We start from the raw sequence: 17,052 nt of genomic DNA, 5'->3' as shown, positions 1-17,052 counted from the left end.
CTGCAGCCTCTCCAAAAACCAAACTGTTTGTCGGAAAGGCCGTTCTCGCCCTCGGTGTAGAGCTGGACCACCTTCTCTAACAGCCGTGTCCAAGAGACATATCGGGCGATATATTTATGGGTCACCTGGTGGCTTTCTTGGTGGCGACAGGAGCATCAATCTCTGCCGCTTCCACACATCTGGAAAGACCCTCTCATCCACGTACTGTTGCAGTGGCGACCGGAGCATTTCAGGGTGTTCCATGATCGCGGTCTTTACTGCCATGCCCGGGATGCCACCCGTACTTCGAGCTTTATTCAGCTGAAGGGACTTAACAATGTCTCTTTGATCGTATCCCAGTCATATGGGACCCTTGGACACCTGGTTTCCACGTGCTGTGGGACAGCTCGTTGGTGATTTCGTGCAGTTTATTCGGGCACGTTTTCTGCGGCAAAGTTTCTAAGCAGTCTGGGAGAACTGATACCTATGGTTACAGCACGCATTTATTTGGTATCTGGGTTGGCCATGAAAAGTTATCGCAGTCGGTTGTGTTCATATCTGCTCCGAGAAAATTTTCTATTTTAAAAATTTTATGAACGGTCTTAATTCTGTTAGAATTCGGTAGTGAAGTATCAGTGATGATATTCTACGATTATGTTGAATTAAAAATCGTTTTTAGAGAAAGTAAAAGTTTAGGAAAAACAATAATAAATTCGGTATCAGTGTTGAGAATCTACTGTCGGGAACAGCGGATTTTAGTATTTGTTTATTTTATTTTTCTTCAGTCCTATTCGCCAAGTAGGATTCAGCATAAATTATTCTTCCCCACCTCTCTGAACACAGCATCCTGGGTCATAAGAGTTCTCTGCTGTTTCAGATCGTCGCTAAAATATATACATTGACATGTTGCGCTGTGCATTGTAGCACCTTACTGATCTTCAAGGGCAACGCTTGAAATGAGTATTGAATCCAGGTGCTCATTTTGGCATCTTGTGTTGTTATGAATTATCAGTTGTACTCGTGTATCAGCCAATTCGAGATGTGTGTAGTCACCCTATGCTATGATATGCTATGGTAACAAGCACTTATCTGGTGCGTGAAGAGGATTCATGTCTAAATGCACCATCTGAACTTTTTAAAGAAGAACGGTTGCCAAATTGAAAACTGTAAGAGCCAATGTTAAAATCCGAATGCTTAAGACATGATGATTCAAATGATTCAAATTGATTTTGACCAATTTTGTAACTTTTATGAAAACAAAATATAAATTAATAAGTTCCAATAATTTTGTTGTAAGCTTCGGTATCCGCTTATCGCTTATTTCGATAGTATCAGAAAAATGGAGAATAAAATACATATTTTTGGTAACATTTCGAACGTGCTACATCTGATTTAGGAAATCTTAGTGTTGCGAAGTTGGAAATCTAGAATCATATTTCATTCCTTTTTTCTAAACTGATTGAAACAGCATTAGGCTATCACACCGCGGGGCTGAAGAGCTTTTATGCATGTTAGATAAACAAAAATAGTGTTAATCCATCTTGTACACCCTCAAAGTGTGATGAAGATGAGACACCTTTATTATCAACGCCCCCAATGGCAGCTCCCCCAAATTGGTGATTCACACCTTGCAATTAATATTATTGCCGACTGGAAGAGGAGAGAAAAAGTATAGATACCACATTTCAATCTCACCTGGCACCTGGTGTGGAGGAAAACGTTATGCTCTGTTTTTTTTCCTAGCCGCAGCGGTGGTCTTCAGCTTTCTGCCTCCTAATAGTTAATAGATACTTTTGTGTTTCACGAGAGATGCATCTAAAATTCATGAATCGAAAGTCTTGCGGGCTTCGTTTTTTTTTTTAAATTTTCGTTGCTGTTATTGTTGGCGTTGGCTTATCCGCTCGCGATGCGGCAACGAAACGTGTCGCTAGATAAAAAAACACATCTCTCATCACGTCCATCCCCTAGCCAGCTAGGCCGCGAAATAAATGTAAGAGCTTTCAATGCGACGCGACCACCAACCTGGTTGAATTTTTGGGAGAAGGTTTGGCATAGACTTTGACAAAAGATCGTATCAGATCGAAAATTGTTTGCGAAATGACGAAAACTTTTATAATTTTTGTGAAAATGGCAGATTTAATGATACATTACGTTTTGGACTTCCTCAATCCCAACTCAAGAACATGTTTGAGCGTTATTTCACCAGCTTATCTAACAATATATACGCTTTAAAATATTGGACTTAGACGACCTGTCAGTGGAGCATCAACCAATAATTTGAAAAAAAAAGTAGGCTTATCAAAAACGTTTTCTTCAAGTTAAATACAGATTCAATATTTTATAAATATTGTAGATTTGAACTACAACATAAATCCTGCCTAAGTCGCAACTACAGTCGAGTATCGTTTATTTAGTCGTGTTTTGATTCGCTGGATAAAGGTGCGTTGAACTTTTCATCCTATCTCTAGCTCAGATGCCGTTGGCCGTACCCCAACCAAACAACAACTTTGGATGAAAGGAAGGAAACAAAAATTTGGCAACAGATCAACAATTGGACATTCGGTTTTCGGTTCACCGAAATGATGAGGAAGAAAGACGCAAATAAATGTATATAAAAGAAAAAGTGCTCCAAGATTACACAATTTTGCGAACAACATTCGCAAACCCGCTTGATTTGCCGGATTACAAAGTTTTTCTTTGTTGTTTAAACTTTTGGACCGTTTGCATTTGAAGAAAGGTGCGTCGTATTTTTTTCATACTTCTTGTCGGTATTAGACAGAAAGAAGCAGCACCTCAGTCAGTAGTAGTAGGCTGTGTGAATGGTCAAATTTCGGTACCCGCAATGCCATGTTCTCCATGGTGGGTAATCAAGTTGGTTACCGAACATGGCCAACTGGGTTTTTTTGTTGTGATGGTTCCCTCGGCCCGATTTCTGATCGCCAAAGTTTTGCAAATGCATTCTCCGGTCAAATGGCTGTCAGGTTTAGGCCGGTTGTGGATTTATGATTATTGTTTTCGGCTCGGCTGTTTGTCTTCCATTGTTATGCCACGAAAATAGTTTGACAGGTAAAACCTATTTAGGGAAAATCGTCAACGCTGTCACGGCATCTTGTTTCGTCATGCGAACAATAGTCTACTCGAGGATTATTTCGACCTGTTAGAATTAAAAAAAAAAACATGCAAAATTATTGTCAACTATGAAAGGATTAAAACATCAATCGCCTAGTAAAATCAAGTTCAATCCTGCTATAAGGCGCGAAAATAATTATTCTGTGATCGCTAGCCATTGCTGATTGAGACGGTTCGTAAGAACTTTATGCGAGTTGAAGGACAACTATTCGGTCAAATAAAGAAGGAACGAACGTCCTGAAGCGCCTCACTGTCTGAAGTGACTTGCCTCGAATCGAATGCACAAAGTTGTCTATGGGGTCGACGCGATCAGTTTATGTACATAATGTTAAGCTTTAAAAGGGATATGTTGACTGCCAGCCACCAGTAGTTTCCATCCAGCGCTTACCTTTCTGGGATTTTGAGTTAATAATACATGTTTGTGTGTGAATATATTCAGCCGCTTTTCGCGAGTCGCGACTTCGCCGCGATCGGTACCTTAAATGGTCATCCAAATGAAGTATGCGTTTTTTGAACTCAACTTCGACATGAATGGGCCGTTGAAATGGGGGAAAAACTCGAGGAGCGTACGTACATATGAGCTTGTTGACCGATCAGTTCAACTGGTCGCTTCAAATCGGAAACCAGTTTGTTCGGGCCATTGTTGGTCATAAATGGTGAATTATCGCTATATCGTTTAAGTACTTTTTTGGCTGTCGCCGGGTGCAATTGACCCTTTAAAATGTTGATTATGGTTAATTTGAGGTGATCGATTCCCTACGTAATTTAAGGGAAAACATACTTTTGAAATGGGTTCAAACATGTTTTTAACATTTTCAACGGAGCTATCAAATTTTCACTTTTACTCGATTCCGTTTTACATCAGATAAGTGCAACCGAAAATCTCCGCACAATCAGAGGCTCTCTGTAATCATGTAGCGATCAATATCGTGTTTCATTTTTCGACAATTATAGGCAGCTTCACACTTAGCAGCAAGCCTACAGGTGCGCGGTGCCGCGACTCATCTTCGGTTATTATACGACCAATCTCGATCCATAAATGCATCGCAGCTTTTACGACCGGCGCGGCGTAGTGAGAGTTTGGCACTATAATCGCGTGACGTGTACCACCCAAAACATTGGCTTAAATTAGGCCCACTTTCAGGCATCTACCAATCTGGCGCTTCGCTTCTTCAAGTGTTGTGGCTCGTGTGCACACTCCAGATAGCATCATTATTATGATCACTGTACGCTTGCTAGATAGCTAGCTAGTGGCACTGACGATCTGATTACGTCTTCTAAATCTACACATCAGCTATAGGTTCGTCGCTTCATCGTGTGATTAGAGCCTAGATACAATTATTTGTTTTGGGTCCAATGTTGGGGCATTTCAATCTCTCTTACTCTGTGTGTAATTAATCCAAAGTATGTTTAATCAATGTATGGTGTAAGATTTCGCGGAATTAGCGTGATGGTGCAACCGGCCGGCATGTCAAAGTAGGTAAATTCTGTAAGTATGCGTTGGATTGGCTTGGCGCCACGTTGAAGGAAGAGTGACTCTCGGCGGCTGCTGTCGCCAGTCCGGTCACCTGCCTACATGATAACCTCGAGACCTGCTCTCAAACCGAACTGGTGTCTGTAGAGGAGCTCTTGCTTGACTCGTCCACCAAACGGAACACACTTAGTTAATGACTTACAGCGAAGCGATAATACGGCCTACTGTGGTACTGTACTGTGATCTGAGTAGGCCTGTTTGGAAGAATATAACATGTAGGATATAGCATATACCAATACCAAGGTATGTGAAATGAGAATCAAACACGAAATATAAATCTCGTATAGTATTTTTTCCGGAAATAGTATTCTAAAATAATAAAAACAAAATGTGGGCAACTCGTTAAATTTTCGAATTCGATATGTGCATATGTTCGTCTGTAAAAATTCTTTTGGATGCATCAGAAAAATTGATAAATCGTTCCTTAAAGTAACACACAATTTTTGTATGAAAAAAGTTGGAAAATATTTTTTTTAGAAATCATAAATGAAGGTTTAAGCTTATATTGAAGAAGTGAATGTTGGGACAATAATAGCTTCTTTATTTATTTACAAAATTTTAAAAAAATCGTGAACTTTATTGACCGACCATTCGCTAAAACAAAATTTTGTCTAAAAAGATGCGTTTTTTTAAATTTTTTTTCTATCATATAGTCACTAATATCAACAATACTGTTGATCATACGCAAAAATGATGTTGGGACCAGTGCTGCAAATTTTCAGTGTCAGTGAGAAATTATCAGCTGACTTTATTGCAGTGTATCGGTCAGTTAAATTCCAACTAGATTCATACGAGAATGAACTGAAAGCTCAGTCCTGAAAGCTCTCTGCACACTCATTCATCAATCGGCAACATCGGTGCTTAGTATACTTTCAGGCTCTTTGCAGGTTCATGAGGTTATCCAATCTACATTTTCAGTTTCAAGCGAACATTGCTGAAAGTGAAAAAAGCTTCCTTCTATTATCATTAAGTTTAGTTGAATGGTGACAAAGATTGTTCGACTCGCTAGACCTGCGCAAATTTCAGAATTACTGCTGAGATCGCTATTTTTGAAGGATTCTGATAAAAAATACGTCTGTTTCAAATGGTGTGAAGAGGTGGGAAGGTTTAGAAATGAGTGTTCGGGTTGGCGAGACGAACGCTGGCGAGGGAGCGTGTAGACGAATGTGGGGGACAAAATTATGACAAAAAGTTGGCAATAAAATGACAAAACATGACAAATGTGGTAAAAGTATGACAAAATTATGACAAAAAAAAATCTGACAAATAGGAATGAAATTTACAATACAATGAAAAAATATTTACTAACACAACTCTGTCGAAAATATGACAAATCTGATTAAAATGTGACAATATTTTAACAAAAATATGACAAAAAAGACAAAATCATGGCAAAAAAAAAATGACAAATGTCGTAAACAATTGACAAAAATATGACAAATATAACAAAATTATGACAAGCGTGGTAAAAATATGTCAATAAATTGACAAAATCATGACATGAAATTGTGAAGTCAGACAAATTTATATATTTGAAAATTTGATATCAAAAGAACAAAAATACGACTATGTCGTCAAACTATGTAAAAATTTGACAAAATGATTAAATATTACAAATCTTCCAGATTGTTGTCATTTTTTAACCACATAAATAATTTTATTGTCAATTTTTTGTGATAATTTTGTTTCAATAATAAGATTTATGTCATAATGTTGTCTTATTTTCATCACATAACACATGTTTTTGACAAAGTTTTCTCGAAGTTAAATCATTTTATTGTTAAATTTATGTCGTTTTTGTCAGACTTTGTCAAAATTTTATAATTTTGTTGTCATGTTTTGTCATTGTATTGTAAATAATTTGCTTCATTTTTGTGTTATTTTTCATATTTTTATCACATTTGTCACATTTTTGTCTCATTTGTAGGATTTTTGTCTTATTTTTGTTATGTTTTGTCATTTTATTGTCAATTTTTTATCATATTTATGACATAATTGTTTGACTGATGTCATTTTATTGTCAAATTTTAGTCATATTTGTCAGATTTTTCTCATACTTTTGTCAAAATTTAATCATGTTTTCAACATATTTATCACATTGTGTAAAAATTTTGTCATTTTTTGACCTCATTTTATCATGTTTTTGTCATTATTAATTACCATAAATTTAATTTTTTTTTATATACATCCATCCTCTTGTCCCCCTTCAAGTAAACGTATAGTCTCAGCGATTTTCAATTCGCGTTTTCTTTTTGAATCCCAATTCATAATTTGCAAAAATGGCAAAAACAAATGCTTACTGAAATTATCTGCAACTTTCGTTGACACTGATTGAATGCTTAAGCTGCAGTCACTGATCAAAAACAGTAAGTGACAGAAATGCCCAAGCGAAAGACGCTTTCGTAGCTTTCGAGTGAAACAAGTTAGTTCGGGTTTACGAGTGAGCTTTCTACTGACTGATAGACACACTCACACAGCTTTCTGTAGGCACGAGGATGACCGAGCCGATCAGAAGCTTTTATATTTGTTGACTTTTCTATTCCGTTCTTTTCAGATGAAGCTTTTTACACTGATAGAAAATCACAGTCAGTATCATTCGTGCTTGAAGATAATTTGCAGCACTGGTTGGGACGATTGATAGCAAATTTGTTCACCTTTAATATGCAAAAAAAATGCAATATGCAATTCATTTAAATCATCAATGACAAAATTTATTACTTGAAGTCTTGAGATTTTTTTTTTTTGTAAAACAACACTTTTCAATAAGGTTTCAGTATTTTGATCTAGATATTGAAATGTAGAGGTTCCTTTTTTTTGTTGAATGATATTGTTTATTCTAATGGGTTTTTATTTTAATGTGATGGCCTTGAGGAAAAACATCAAACCTACTTTCCGGAGAATGCTGAATGCAGCTCGTAGCCCTTTCCAAGAATTTAAAAGGAATTTTTTTTAGGAGTCCTCAATCGGATTAGAGAAATTGGTGAGTGAGTCCGTTTAATTTTAATTAAAGGGTGATACGGTCAAAATTAGGTCAATATCAACTTGACGTATTTCTTTCGATTTTGCATTTGAAAAACCTAAACCTCCCTAATTTTGAAGGTGTGTGTGTAGAATGTTGCTCCTATTTAGATTTTGGAATTCACTCTTCAGTTGTCAAAATGTCCAAGGAAGAAGAGCAGCATATCAAAATTTTGCTGTTACAAATGTAATTTAAGTGTTTGGGGAACGTTTTTCGACTGCCAGGAAGTCTGGATCGGGGGGAAATCGAAAACCGGAAGCCGCTGAGACGACAAAGAGAGTTGCCGGTAGTTTCAAGCGAAACCCTAACCTCTCTCTCCGAGATGCCGCAAATAAGCTGGGTGTATCGTCTACAACCGTGCATCGAGCCAAAGAACGAGCCGAACTATCGACTTACAAGAAGGTAGTGACGGCCAAAGCGCGATCCCGGAGGCTGTACACGACGATGCTGACGAAGTTTGACTGCGAAGTAATGGACGACGAAACCTACGTCAAAGCCGACTACAAGCAGCTTCCGGGACAGGAGTTTTATACGGCAAAAGGAAGGGGAAAGGTAGCAGATATTTTCAAGCACATGAAACTGTCAAAGTTCGCGAAGAAATATCTGGTTTAGCAATCCATCTGTACTTGTGGCTTGAAAAGCAGCATTTTCATAGCTTCCGGGACTGTCAACCAAGAAATTTACGTGAAAGAGTGTTTGATTAAACGTCTGCTGCCTTTCCTGAAGAAACACGGTTGTTCCGTACTGTTTTGGCCGGATTTGGCATCTTGCCATTACGGTAAAAAGGCCATGGATTGGTACGCCGCCAATAACGTGCAGGTGGTTCCCAAGGACAAGAACCCTCCCAACACGCCAGAGCTCCACCCAATTGAGAAATACTGGGCTATTGTCAAGCGGAACCTAAAGAAGACCAAAAAACTGCTAAGGACGAGCAGCAGTTCAAGGCAAACTGGCTTTCTGCGGCGAAGAAGGTGGACAAGGTGGCTGTACAAAATCTGATGGCAGGGGTTAAGCGTAAGGCCCGGCAATTCGGATTTGGAAAAGCGGAAGCCTAACTGAATATGTTTCCTGAATTTTATACTAATTTACTTGAAAAAGAAATATAATTTGATTTTAATAAACGATTTCACCGATTTACACGCGTTGTCCCTTGACCAAATTTTGACCGTATCACCCTTTACTGCCAATCCTATGCAACATTTTTTTGACCATTGATCAAAATTGATGGCCTCAGTAACAACCATCGACGATGTGGAAGTATGTTTGCTGAGCCACGCTAGAGATAATGGAATTCGAAATGTATTTACCTTCATTGAAATTAAATTCCTCAAAAAATTCAAAGAACATCGAATCATCCGATATTTGAAAAATGGTATGAATAATTTCGGGTTCAATGATTTAAGGTGGATGTGAGTAGTCAATCAAGCTAAGCTAAGATAATGATATTTTTTATTTTTATGTTAGTTTTGGCACAGAAAATCGGTTTGTTCTTCTTCAGTCTTCATTTTCTAACAAACAATTATTTAAAAGGAAGGACTCTTATTTTATTTAAAAGTAATCACACAAACGAAAAGTTGAAAACAAAACAAGACATATTTAGCATTTTCAACCAATTTTTAACGATTAATGGGTGAAGTTGAGGTAACTTTTCAAAAAAAAATGTTACCACTACTATCATAATTTTTTGATTTTGGCAAAAAATAAATTTTACAAACTAAAACTAGATACTACAAGTGATTCAACAAGATCGTGAAATTCGGATTAGTGGTAAGCAAGTTATAACTATTTGAATTTGCAGGACCGACTTTCTCTGGACGTAGGGACTTTGAGTAAATGATAAGAATGCTACGAATAATTGAAAATTACAAAAAGAACGAATTGAAAAAAAACATATAAAAAATGACAAAAATGATAATGATAAAATGATAAAAATGACAATTGAATTCTAAAATAATATAGATCACAAAATGACAAAAATGACAAAAATACTTAATTGATAAATCAACAAAAATTAAAGATATGACTCGAAGTTTCGATCATGCGTAAAATGTTCCAGAATATAAATGGATAACAATCCAAAAAAAAACAATTCCAAACATCCTGCCTGAGCAATGCAAATCTTACTTACACCTCGTCTTGGTTCATGGACTTTGCTGTGCCGGCGTTTGTTCGACCCGCGACAACATCAGCGATCAACAAATATGCGCGCTTCCGCACTTGCTATTTAAGGCGATTTTGTGCCCCGACCGGATCCCATCCGACCTGGCTTGGTTGGCCTGACTTGGCCATCGGGCGATGGTTGAATCGCATGGTGCGCTTAACTTCCTCCTGCTTGCTGCCAGTCAGTCAAGTCACGAGACCGAACCTAGTCGAATCGAACCGTCTGCCTCAGCCAGCACGTTTCCTACATGGATACAAATATAAAAGACAGAACAGGACAGGACAGGACAGGCAGGGGTCTGATTCGCGATTTTTGGCTACTTATTCGCTGCGTACCTTTTGTTGAGGTGATGTTAAAGATGTCCTTAAAAGGAGCGTCGATCGAGTGCCGGGCATGTCCATAACGGCATGTTAAGGAGGGGTACGACAAAAGTATAGAAGGGGTCACCGAAAAACATTCGATAAAGTTTGTTTTCCAAGTGTCGTTTCTTCGTGTTGTTTGGGCACTTCTCGATCGGAGTCGCTCGGTGATTGATGTTTGGTAGTAACTACCTACCAGCTTTTTTGCGCTTTGTTTTTGATAGTTTTTTTTTCTCGTAAATTGTCAACGCGGAACGGTGAAATGTCAACCATCGTAAATCATTACGTGTAGGACTCGGAATATGGTGACCGGAGGGGCCACTCCATTGACGGACATTATGTCACCACAAATCCACACGTTTTGTCCGGTGTTGGGAGGCTTTTATGAGCGTGCAATAATTATTACATTCGGAAATCGTAAAATATTTCTTAAGCCGATGCTATATGGTCGGCCATTGGTCCAGCCATCAATGAATGTGACTCACATCAATGAAGTCATTAATTTGAACAAATTGAATAAGAGTGCCGCACTTATTCGATCGATCCATCCGGCAACAGGTTGTGAAGCGAAACAATTACAAAGCCGACTTTTTTTGGGGTTTGGCGTTTGAAATTGGTGGTGGTTATGCATCGTGAGAAAATCATATTAACTTTTCATTTCGTCTAAGTATTGTTCCTTTTTTCGCTCAAACAGTATAAAAACAATATAAACGAATCGGATAAAGTTCAAACTCTTTTACCTATCTGTCATTTAAAATTACAATATCTACAGTATGACCTAGAAAAAATTCGAAAATCCGAAATCAAGATTCTAAAACATTTGATTATTAAGGGGCCATTCAAGTATTACGTAACGCAATTTTCGATCATTTTCAACCCCTCACTCCTCTCGTTAATCATTCTCATCAGATTTTCTATCCGAAATCTGCAAACCGTAACAAGCTGCTATACCCCCTCCCCCCTAAACGTGTTACGTAATATTTCAAGGGCCCCTTGAATGATTTAAAAACCTTTTAATTCATTCAGGCATACAGATAATCATATCAAGAAACAATCATTCGATGTATCCACATTCGTTCTCTATTACTATCTCCAGGTGAGATCTGAATCAAAAGCATAGCTTCTCAAAATAGGTCTCTGACATTGAAGCCTTAGAGATAAAAGCGTTCAGAGAATCGCCTTCCCATATCGAATAGTCGAGGGGTTCAAATCGGGACTGCTCGGAGGGCCAAAGAGCCTTCGGTCTAAACGTCATATTCTCCTACAGCCAGGCCAGGTTTCGAGGTATGAAATTTTGTTGAAAATCAACATTCTCGGGTTCACCAAAGTTTGCCCGAATCCACGGAAGTATCTTACTTACTTACTTAATGTTCTCGCGCCGATCCTCTGGTACATAGGGCCTTGGTAAAAGACATCCACTGTTGACCATCCGGAGCCAGCATCTTCACTTGGTCCCAGTCAAGACTCTCATCGACAGTTCGTACTTCGGCGGATAGGTCTCGCCACCACGAGTTTCTGGGCCTGCCTCTCCTCCGATGTCCCTCTAGATTCCATTTAAGTGCCTCTCTGCAAATCTCCAATTGAGCTCCCGAATCTCGATTTCTAGAACCCTTTGATGACACCGGCGATGTAGTTCCTCATTTGAGACCCAATTGCCAGGCCACCAAGCGCGGATGATACTCCGCAGGCAGTGATTCACAAATACTTGCAGTTTTTGCATCGTCACCGCATATGTGCACCAAGTTTCACACCCGTACAACAATACAGATTTGACGTTTGAGTTGAAGATTCGGATTTTCGTTCGTAGAGATCTGGCGTGACTGCCAGATGCCAATTCGGGCCTTTCTGATCCGGGTTTCGATGTCTTTTCTGGTACCACCATCAGGCATTATCTTGCTACCAAGATAGTGGAAGCACTCCACTTTCTCAACTTGTTACCCAGCTACAGACCCATGAAACTTATCGAAAATTCTTTCTATGCGCTCAGTGCTGCTCCCTTCTGAGAAGGGGTATCATAACAGGCGACTAAAATAGCTTGTAAACCCTCCATGGGGGTCAATGGTTTGAGTATTAAACAACTTCAACGTCAAATAACATACAAAATTATCAAAGCAACCGTTGTTCGTATTCGCACTGTTGGTATCAATTTCAACATACTTATTTTTATGAACAAAAAGATTCCCAATTGAGCATTCAATAGATGATTTTCTTCTCGAACAGAGTAAAATTAGAAAAGCAGAGTTTCGGTTTAATTCAAATTCAAATCAATTTTTTCCGAATGGCAATATATGGTTAATATAGGCTTGCCAGATACTTTCAGAAAAAAGCGGGACATTTCATGACAAAAAAGCGGGACACAGGCGAAAAAAGCGGGACATTTAAGAAACTTTTATAAAAAGCTTAATTGCCAAACTTATACGAATACCATCAGCCAAAGTTGTTCATAAAAGGTACACTAAGGTTTTTCTTTTAACGCGGATTGATTTTGCCCCATTTTGTCTTACATGTGGTCGCGATTCGACCAGACCGAACTGAACGCCATAAACTTGATTTCGAGAAAATCGAGTTCGAAGTTCACAGCCCTACCAATTGATACCATTTCATCAGATATCTTATTTAATCATTTTACCATCACATTTAGACTCTTATAAAGCCATCGAGGTTATACTGGTCGATTTCTGATTACACAACAAGCAGAAAACTTAACTTTAATAGCATTATGTTTGCACCCAGTTCACTCTGGTCGGACAAAAATGTTTAAAAAATTGTCATGCACCATCATTTGAATGGGCAATTTGTTTTAAACGTAGGAGCCTACTTATAGGCGGTTTACAAGCAGCACCCAACGAGTATGACTGATGCTTGAAAAATGTTTTTTTTCGTTGAGCCAGAGTGAACCGAGCCATACAAATTTCGCACTTTTGAAAAGCGGAATATCTGTGATTTTAACTTACCGGTTGCGTTCTGAACGACAGTGAGCAATAAAATAAAGCATCTTTTATCGTTAAATGTCAAAAATCCTAACATTCACTTAAGTAAATTGGAAAACAAAATTCAAGGGATTCGGTTCAGTTTGGCTGAACGAAATGTTAACAATCCGCAACATGAAGTTTTTAGCTACGGGAACGTTTCTTACCATTTAATTTGTTAGATATTAGTTCCTGACAAACCGAAGAACTGTTTTGAAAAGAAAAAAAACCAACAAACATAAGCTTATTTCGCACAAAATCAGTTTCATGACCCAAACATGCTTTTCATCTTCACCTCAAAGCTGGCTCTCAGTTCACTTTGGCGCAACGCATTTTTGCCATTTCGACTGTCTGCAACATTGAAATTTTCTAATAAAATCAGTAAAAATAGTAAAAATGTTCTGATTTTCATTGGATAGGTAGTTTATCATGTTTCGCATCCGTTGCAATAGATAACTAAATTTTTTTCAAATTGGCGTTCAGTTCGGTCTGGTCGAATTGCGACCATGTAGAAGTCATGTTACACCGTCTTTTTTTTCATAAATAGGTTTATTTTCCACGGTTCTTGCAAATTAACACAATATTTAAGAGAAATATTTCAAGTCTAACATGTCAACGGCGGATTTAATATTGCATGAAAAATCTTTGTACAATAGCAAATATATTTCAAATTGGTTTTATAAATTTGAAAACTCAAGAAATCTTTCATCATTGTATACTTTAGAAAACTGAGTCTAAAAAAGTGGTGTATAAAAGGCAATTTAATTAGGATTCTATCAATAAACTGAGATTTATAATCATTTCAAAGTAATTTAAACAATAATTTGTCCAAACCAAAGTTATTTACATTGCATTCATTGAACGTGCCTCAATAACTCTCAACTAAATCAGAATTTTATTGTATTTTAAGGGTATTATACTGAATAATTGTCTTATGTAAACTTTGGTTTTTTATGTAGAACAAATGGATTGAAATGAAGGTAAGTTTGATTTTTTCCAGTATAAGTCAGTGAATTTTATAAAAAAATTCCATGAAAAAAGCGGGACATTTTGAGGAAAAAGCGGGACGGCGGGACATTCCACAGAAAAGCGGGACATGTCCCGCTTTTGCGGGACGGATGGCAACCCTAGGTTAATAAATAATTCGTCCAAAAGGTCAACCAAAAGATATTTTTAGCATTTAAAGCATTGTAGATGGCTCTGAAGTACTCACTTCCAACAGATATACTTTTAAAGCAGATTTGTTTTTCGAAGACACACATTTGTTACCATGGCTAGATGCATGAATCTTGTTGTCCGAACTCTTAAGGTGACGTTGCGAACATCGAAAGTCCGTAGAGAAGAATTAATGTTCGCGGCAAAGCCCACTTCTTTATCTTGAAGTGACGGTATCTTTGCCAGCTACCACGAAATTGGGAGGATTTCCTGTGTTGATCTCCATCGACTTGGTCTTTCCGACATTGATTTTGAGACCTGCTGCCTTGGAGCTTTCGGTGAGGTCATCGAGTTTGCTCTGCATGTCTTGTTGTGTTTGGGCGAGCAAAACAATATCGTCTGCCAGGTCACGGTCGTTTAGCTGCTCCATTGTCAAAGGATTCCACGGCAATCCTCGGTTTGGTCTACAGTCAATTGATCCAGTCAAAATCTCATCCATTACGATGAGAAAAAGCAACGGAAGTATCTGATTTTTCAAAATTTTCATGTAGAATTCAGTATTTGAGGCTTCTTTGAAAACAGGAGTCATCTTCAATCCACTCGAAGCAACCGCCTAAAATACCAAAACCCCGGTGGGAAGCTCGATAGTAAAAATGAATTTCACATTCTGTGGGGCATCCTCAGCCTTCAGGGGTGAACTATACCAATCCGTACATGAATTAGGAGGATCTGTCAAAGAAAGTTTCTCGTCTGAGAACAGGACGATCGATCAGCTGCTTCTTCTGCAATTTAGACAGCAATCGCTTTGAGCGCTCAAGTCGCACTGGGTTTTCGGGATGAATCATCCAAACGGATGAAAATCCTTGCAAAAAAAAAAAAAAAAAAGCTCAAGTCGCAGTGCTCTATATCGTTTTGTTGTTATCAAATAACGTTTCGCTCTTACCCATTTAAGTCATGTTTGACCAATCGTTGCATGAAAGAATTCGAGATATTTGCTTCCTTAGCCAGCCTTCGCGCAGTGAAGAATCGCTGGCAATCAGCCAAAACAATGGCAGAATATTTTTTGTTTTTTTGCTATATTCTTCAAGTGCTTAATTCTCTAATTTTCGCTAATTTCTTTAAAATAATCAAATTTGATTTGTCTATGACTTTTAAAGTTTGGTAAATCGACGTTTTTTGATATTTTTTGGGAAAACAGTGCACCTTTTTTGAAACCCTATGTAGCTACAACGGTACATCGAATCTTGTTAGCGTCAAAGTGAAAGTTGACTGAGGGTTAGTTTATTTACAGGCATTCGGGCATTCGTGTATAAGGAGTGTATTCGAAAAAAATGCAACACTTTGTTTTGTGAACAACTTTTGAATGCCTGAATGAATATAGTTGAAATTTTCAGTGTAGCCACCTAAATAGTAATGTAATGTGTACGCGTACAACATTTGATGACAATCTATCAAGCAAGTGGTTTTTGAGATAGCGTTCAATTTGGAAGTCTATTGGCAAAATTTTTTAGGTAGGATCGAGAAAAGCCCCAGTGGGAGACCCAAAAACAGCTGAAAAACAACTATTCGACCTAAGTTTACATGGTTAATCGTTTAGAATGTCCTAGAAGACCAAAATTTGCAAAAAAGTGAAGATAATTGATTCCATGAAGTGAGAGATATGTTAGAGATATGAATAGACCTGACCAGCTGGCAACTGATTGAACATTCTTATTTTATAACCAGTTATAAGAGCAAACACCTCTTACCTGTCGAACAATTATGGGAATCGAACCCAAAAGTTTTCTTGTCGATGCCGCGAATCAAACCCAGTACGACTGGCATCGGCGCTACAACGTCAAATATGTACCTGAAATTTTTCCCTCAAGTAATTCAATTTGGGAATTTTAATCTACTAATGAAGTGCAGCTTGTTCAATAACCTCGATTCTAGTAAAGCAACACTGTTAATCATATTTCTTTCCTGGTTAAGGATTAAATTTATTTTAGGTTGCTTCAGAAAATTTTAATGAAATTCGAGCAATTTTCAAAAAATATATCAATCAAATACTTGACAGTTGAAGGTTCGTTACAGGTGCTGCATCTAAATTTTCCAGCAGTCCAAAAGCTTGAATGGGTTTTATGTTGTATGACCGATCCGAAAACGTGGAAGTTGTCGCCGCAACACAGGGGAAAAAAATACAGAAGGGCGATCAAAACTGTTTACGCCAAAACGAAGCGTTTTAGGCCTATGGTGTCTCCGGGACATTTTACTTTCATTACAAGTAGGTACATAACAATGATCTTTTGATAAATGAATAAATCACCTAGTTGTGAGATAGACAAATTATTTTTGTAATTTTCATTTCAGAGCTATCATATCTTCAGCAAGTATTTTTATTGTAGTAATTTTGTTCAAGGCGTAAACATCGTAGAAGCTAACCATTTCAAAAAGTTTAAATATTTTTTTTTAATTTTCAGTTCTTCAACGATATTTTTCAGATAAAGCCGCAAAGTATGCTTGAAAAAGTTTTGAGTCACTTAAAATGGAACAGTTTTGTAGAATATAATTAGTAATAATATTAAGACTAAAACAAGATATATTGAAAAAAAAAACTAAGATAAAATAGCTATTTTTAAACAACTATCTTCCTAGTTGAGGTGAGTTCAATTAATATTTTGGTTGCACGTTTATAAAAAAAATGGTTTCTAACGTTAAACCGTTTTCTTTGTAGCTAAAACCTTGCTTAACATGTCGAATTTTGAGAA

This window comes from Uranotaenia lowii, chromosome 1, assembly GCF_029784155.1.
Source record: "Uranotaenia lowii strain MFRU-FL chromosome 1, ASM2978415v1, whole genome shotgun sequence".
In the NCBI taxonomy this organism is placed as follows: Eukaryota; Metazoa; Arthropoda; class Insecta; order Diptera; family Culicidae; genus Uranotaenia; species Uranotaenia lowii.
Note: the sequence above shows the minus strand (reverse complement) of the source record.